At 48.1% G+C, this 6040-nt stretch overlaps 1 protein-coding gene across 1 annotated transcript in view; it reads right to left on the bottom strand.

Moving 5' to 3' along the window:
* Positions 1-6040, bottom strand: part of LOC100970246 (zinc finger protein 83) — a 138321-nt gene that overhangs the window by 83372 nt on the left and 48909 nt on the right. The gene's annotated exons all lie outside the window — the stretch shown is intronic.

Below are 6040 nucleotides of genomic sequence, written 5' to 3' on the forward strand. Positions count from 1 at the left end.
TAAATTATTTACTAAAACACAAAGAAAACAACAGACGCTGGGGTCTACGTGAGGGTGGAGAGGGGGAGGAAGGAGAGGAGCAGAAAAAATAGCTAATGGGGCTGGGCACAGTGGCTCACGCCTGTAATCCCAGCACTTTGCTAGGGCAAGGGGGTTGGATCACCTGTGGTCAGGAGTTCAAGATCAGCCTGGCCAACATGGTGAAACCCTGTCTCTACTAAAAGTACAAACATTAGCCAGGCATGGAGGCATGTGCTTGTAATCCCAGCTACTCAGGAGGCTGAGGCAGGAGAGTTGCTTGAACCCAGGAGGCAGAGGTTGCAGTGAGCCGAGATGATGCCAACATACTCCAGACTCAAAAAACAAGAGCAAAACTCAGTGTCAAAAAAAAAGAAAAGAAAAAAAGCTACTGGGTACTGGGCTTGATACCGGTGTGATAAAATAATCTGTACAACAAACTCCAATGACATGAGTTTGCCTATGTAACAAACCATCACATGTAGCCCCAATCCTAAAGTAAAAACATAACTATAAAACATTTTATTTTTTTAATTTACTGTGGAATTATTTTTAAAGTCTCATAATGATGCAGAAATACAGGTGTACAAGACTTGCTCTGACACTTGGCACAGAACTGACAGTAGCGGCTCCCCAGTGAGTTTGGAAAGAGGGTGGAGGACATGACAGGGAAAGGAGATGCTTTGTGGCAAAGGGTCTGCAGCTTTGCTCGGGGTTTTACTAGAAAACAAATATATCCATCATGAGATGTTTAAATATCAAAATATATATTTAATAAACATTGGTAGAGCTGAGCACGGTGGCTCATGCCTGTAATCCCAGCACTCTGGGAGCCTGAGGTGGGTGGATAACCTGAGGTCAGAACTTTGAGGCCACCCTGGCCAACATGGTGAAACCCCATCTCTACTAAAAATACAAAAAAATTAGCCGGGCGTGGTGGCACACGCCTATAACCCCAGCTACTTGGGAGGCTGAGGCAGGAGAATCACTTGAACCCGGGAGGCGCAGGTTGCAGTAAACTGAGATCATGTCACTGCACTCCAGCTTGGGTGGCAGAGACTGACTCCATCTCAGAAAATAAATTGTAACCATTTTTACCAAAAACACCTGTTTCACAAGCCTCTCCACAGTAACCCCACAGTCTCCATGAGCTCAATGTGCTAAGAATGGTTTAAAGAATCTCCTGCTATTATTCAGGTTGATTTCCTATTCTTAAAATAATGATGGAATAAAACACCTTCTATCATTCATGTCTGTGTATGAACTTTCCACTCTAATTAGTTCGACTTTTGGAGCCAGAAACACAATAACTCACTCAATTACCTAAAAATGTAGTATGAAAGTGCAGGGGTAGGTTGCCCCTCCACACCTGTGGGTGTTTCTCGTTAGGTGGAACGAGAGACTTGGAAAAGAAAAAGACACAGAGACAAAGTATAGAGAAAGAAATAAGGGGCCCCAGGGGACCAGCGTTCAGCATACGGAGGATCCCCCGGCCTCTGAGTTCCCTTAGTATTTATTGATCATTTTTGGGTGTTTCTCAGAGAGGGGGATGTGGCAGGGTCATAGGATAATAGTGGAGAGAAGGTCAGCAGATAAACACGTGAACAAAGGTCTCTGCATCATAGACAAGGTAAAGAATCAAGTGCAGTGCTTTAGATATGCACACACATAAACATCTCAATGCCTTACAGAGCAGTATTGCTGCCCACATGCCCCACCTCCAGCCCTAAGGCGGTTTTCCCCTATCTCAGTACATGGAACATACAATCAATCGGGTTTTATACTGAGACATTCCATTGCCCAGGGACGGCAGGAGACAGATGCCTTCCTCTTGTCTCAACTGCAAAGAGGCATGCCTTCCTCTTACACTAATCCTCCTCAGCACAGACCCTTTACGGGTGTCGGGCTGGGAGACGGTCAGGTCTTTCCCTTCCCACGAGGCCATATTTCAGACTATCACATGGGGAGAAACCCTGGACAATACCTGGCTTTCCTAGGCAGAGGTCCCTGCGGCCTTCCGCAGTGTTTGTGTCCCTGGGTACTTGAGATTAGGGAGTGGTGAGGACTCTTAAGGAGCATGCTGCCTTCAAGCATCTGTTTAACAAAGCATATCTTGCACCGCCCTTAATCCATTTAACCCTGAGTGGACACAGCACATGTTTCAGAGAGCACGGGGTTGGGGGTAAGGTTATAGATTAACAGAATCTCAAGGCAGAAGAATTTGTCTTAGTACAGAACAAAATGGAGTCTCCTGTGTCTACTTCTTTCTACACAGACACAGTAACAATCTGATCTCTCTTTCTTTTCCCCACATGAAAGCAGGGAGAAAAGATTTTCACTTATTGGTTTCCTTTTCTAGAATTTACCACGTACTTTGTGCACATTAATACGTGACTTCCATTGGCAGCTGCTCTAATCCTGCTCCACAGAGAGCTGACAGAGCATCCACATGTGGCCCCTGAACAATCCCTGCTGCCCAACAGCACTGACACCACGGGACCCTCACCCCGTCTCCATCCATGTCTGGGTGTGAGCCCTTCCCAGGACCATGCCCAGTGCAGCCTCTTCCCAACTTCATGTCACTCGGTCACCAGAGATGGAATCTAAGCGAGATGAGAGGGACTGAGGGAAGGCATGGGTGAGTGTGAGTAAACGTGTCAGGCAGGAAGCTTCAGACCCAGAGAAGATTCCCAACTCCAAGGCCCAGGGTTTCTGAAAGGAAGGAGACAGAACAATCCACCGAGAATATCATCTCACCTGAGGAAGAGCCATTCCTGACTCCTTTGCTTTCTTCTTCCGGGTTTCTTCCTCATGTACCAAGAGTCTTTAGAAGTCAATCCTGAATGTTAAAAATATGTTGTTTGTTGCTCAGAATCAACACACCCCCTCCCTGGAACACAACCACACATGTGAAGTGTCATGCGCATCTGTGGGAAGAGGCCACCAAACACGCTTTGTGTGAGCAACGAGGCTGTTTATTTCACCCGGGTGCAGCCGGGCTGAGTCTGAAAAGAGAGTCAGCAAAGTGTGGTGGGATTATCATTAGTTCTTATAGGTTTTGGGATAGGTGGTGGAGTTAGGAGCAATGTTTTGCGGGCAGGGGGTGGATCTCACAAAGTACACTCTCAAGGGTGGGGAGAATTACACAGCCTTCTTAAGGGTGGGGGAGATTGCAAAGCACATTGATCAGTCAGGGTAGGGCAGAAACAAATCACAATATTGGAATGTCATCAGTTAAGGATATTTTCACAGTTGCTTCAGGCTATCTGGATGTATATGTGCAGGTCACAGGGGATATGATGGCTTAGCTTGGGCTCAGAGGCCTAACTAAAGACCTCACCCTGAGGAAATACAGTCCCCTCTGCTGCCCTCCTCACCATGGCCAATAAACTCCTACAGGGAAACTCCCGCTTCCCTTCTGGAGGAGTCCACACACGCTGCAGCAGTGGGGAGCTGGGCTGGAATGAGCTCCCCTTCAGGGCACAGACCCAGCCCTGAGGAAACCCCACGCAGAGCTGGGTGCGGTGGCTCATGCCTGTCATCCCAGCACTCTCGGAGGCCAAGGCGGGTAGATCGCTTGAGCTCAGGAGTTTGAGACCAGCCTGGGCAACATGGTGAAACCCCATCTCTACCAAAAATACAAAACTTCGCCAGGTATGGTGGTGCACGTCTGTGTGTCTGTGGTCCCAGCTACTTAGGAGGCTGAGGTGGGAGGATCACTTGACCTGAGGAGTTTGAGACCAGCCTGGCCAACATGGTGAAACCCTGTATCTACTAAAAATACAAAAATGGGCCAGGCGTGGTGGGTCATCTGGTAATCCCAGCACTCTGGAAGGCCGAGGTGTGCTGATTACTTGAGGTCAGATCGAGACCAGCCTGGCCAACATGGTGAAATGCTGTCTCTACTAAATACACAAAAAGTAGCCGGGCTTGGTAAGTGTCTGTAATCTCTGCTATTCGGGAGACTGAGGTAGGAGAATTGCTTGAACCCGGGAGGTGGAGGTCGCAGTGAGCTGAGATGGCGCCACTACACTCCAGTCTTGGTGACAGACAGACTCAAAAATAATATAAAATGGAAGTTAAAATACAAAAATTAGCCAGGTGTGGTGGCAGACACCTGTAATCTCAGCTACTTGGGAGGCTGAGGCACAAGAATTGCTTGAACCCAGCAGACAGAGGTTGCAGTGAGCCAAGATCAAGAGGCTGCACTCATAGGCTGAAAGATAGAGTGACTGTGTCTCAAAAAAAAAAAAAAAACAAAATGCATTTCTGATGTGATTGATGCAGAGACAATGAATCCTGAGTAACGTGATACAGACTGATGGACAAGGGAACTACAGACGGCGGTGGGAGGGCATGGGCGACAGCTCTGAGCCTAGACCTGAAGGAGAAAGTGACAGGGTACATAGGGTAAAACCAGGGACGACGACCTGAGACAGGAAGGGTTTTGATGTTTGGGAAAAGAGAAAAGCAAATATGACTGGGTCGGAGAGAGTCATGAGATGAGGGCAAGCTGCCAGGAGGAGGCTGGGCAGTGGAAGGGGCCCTGGACACAGGGCTGTGGAGCCACAGTGAGGAGTTGGGCTTTTGTCCTGGGGAACACAGGAAGCCCATGGAGGGTTCCCTGCCAGGGACTGACATGACCTGCTTTAGATTTCGCTGTGATGTCCTCATACAGAGAAAGGCCCCGAAGATGGTCTCTGTGTCTGAGTCTACCTCTGTTTCTTCCATTCTTCTGCTTTTGTTTTTCATTTTGAGGGCACTGCATCCCATTGAAAATTCTAATCACAACTGGGCACTCCTCTCCTCAAAAAAATTTAAAAAAAGCCACACCCAGACACGCACTCCATTTTGTCAATCATTTCAGGGGTCAAAGTCACTAGGGTTGAGCTTTTCTGGTGTAGCCCCTCATCGCCAAGTTCCAAGGAGGCTCACTGGGGCTCAGATTGGAAGACATTTTCACCAAGTTGCCCTGAGAAGGTCTGAGATGAGTGAGAAGGTTTGCCTGAATTCTTACATGGGGGCCTGGAGGGGCTAATGGGAAGGGTTGATCTTATCACCCCCATCCTGGAAAATTAGAGAAGCCTCTTTCACAAACCTGGGCTAAAGAAACTTCTTTTGCCGGGCACGGTGGCTCAAGTCTGTAATCCCAGCACTTTGGGAGGCTGAGGCGGGTGGATCACCTGAGGTCAGGAGTTTGAGGCCAGCCTGACCAACATGGAGAAACCCCGTCTCTACTAAAAATACAAAATTAGCTGGGAGTGGTAGCACATGCCTCTAATCCCAGGTAGTTGGGAGGCTAAGGCAGGAGAATCACTTGAACCCGGGAGACGGAGGTTGCAGTGAGCTGAGATCGTGCCACTGCACTCGAGCCTGGGGGACAAGAGCGAAACTCCGTCTCCAAAAAAAAAAAGAAAAGAAAAAAAAGAAACACACTTCTTTTGCGAGGTTCTGAGGCCATTGACTCCTGACAGCTTGTTCTTCCTTACAAGAAAATCACAGTAACATTTATAAAATGCAGAGTTGTGAACACATAGCTATTGACCTTGGAAACAGTGAAAGAAGGTCAGGTGTACAACTAAGACATAAGCAAATTGTTTCAATCAAGAATACATGAGTGGTCAGGCACGGTGGCTCACGCCTGTAATCCCAGCACTTTGGGAGGTCGAGGTGGGCAGATCACCTGAAGTCAGGAGTTCGAGACCAGCCTGGCCAACACGGTGAAAGCCTGTCTCTACTGACAATGCAAAAACCTAGCCAGGAGTGGTGGAGGGCACCTGTAATCCCAACTACTCGGTAGGCTGAGACAGGAGAATCACTTGAACCCGGGAGGCAGACCTTGTAGTGACACCAGATCGCACCATTGCAGTCCAGCCTGAGCAACAAGAGCAAAACTCCATGTCAAAAAAAACACAAAAACAAAACAAAACAAAAAAAAACCGAGGCTGGGAGCGGTGGCTCACACCTGTAATCTCATCACATTGGGAGGCCAAGTCGGGTGGATCACAAGGTCAGGATTTGA

The sequence above is a fragment of the Pan paniscus genome, chromosome 20 (genome assembly GCF_029289425.2).
Source record: "Pan paniscus chromosome 20, NHGRI_mPanPan1-v2.0_pri, whole genome shotgun sequence".
In the NCBI taxonomy this organism is placed as follows: Eukaryota; Metazoa; Chordata; class Mammalia; order Primates; family Hominidae; genus Pan; species Pan paniscus.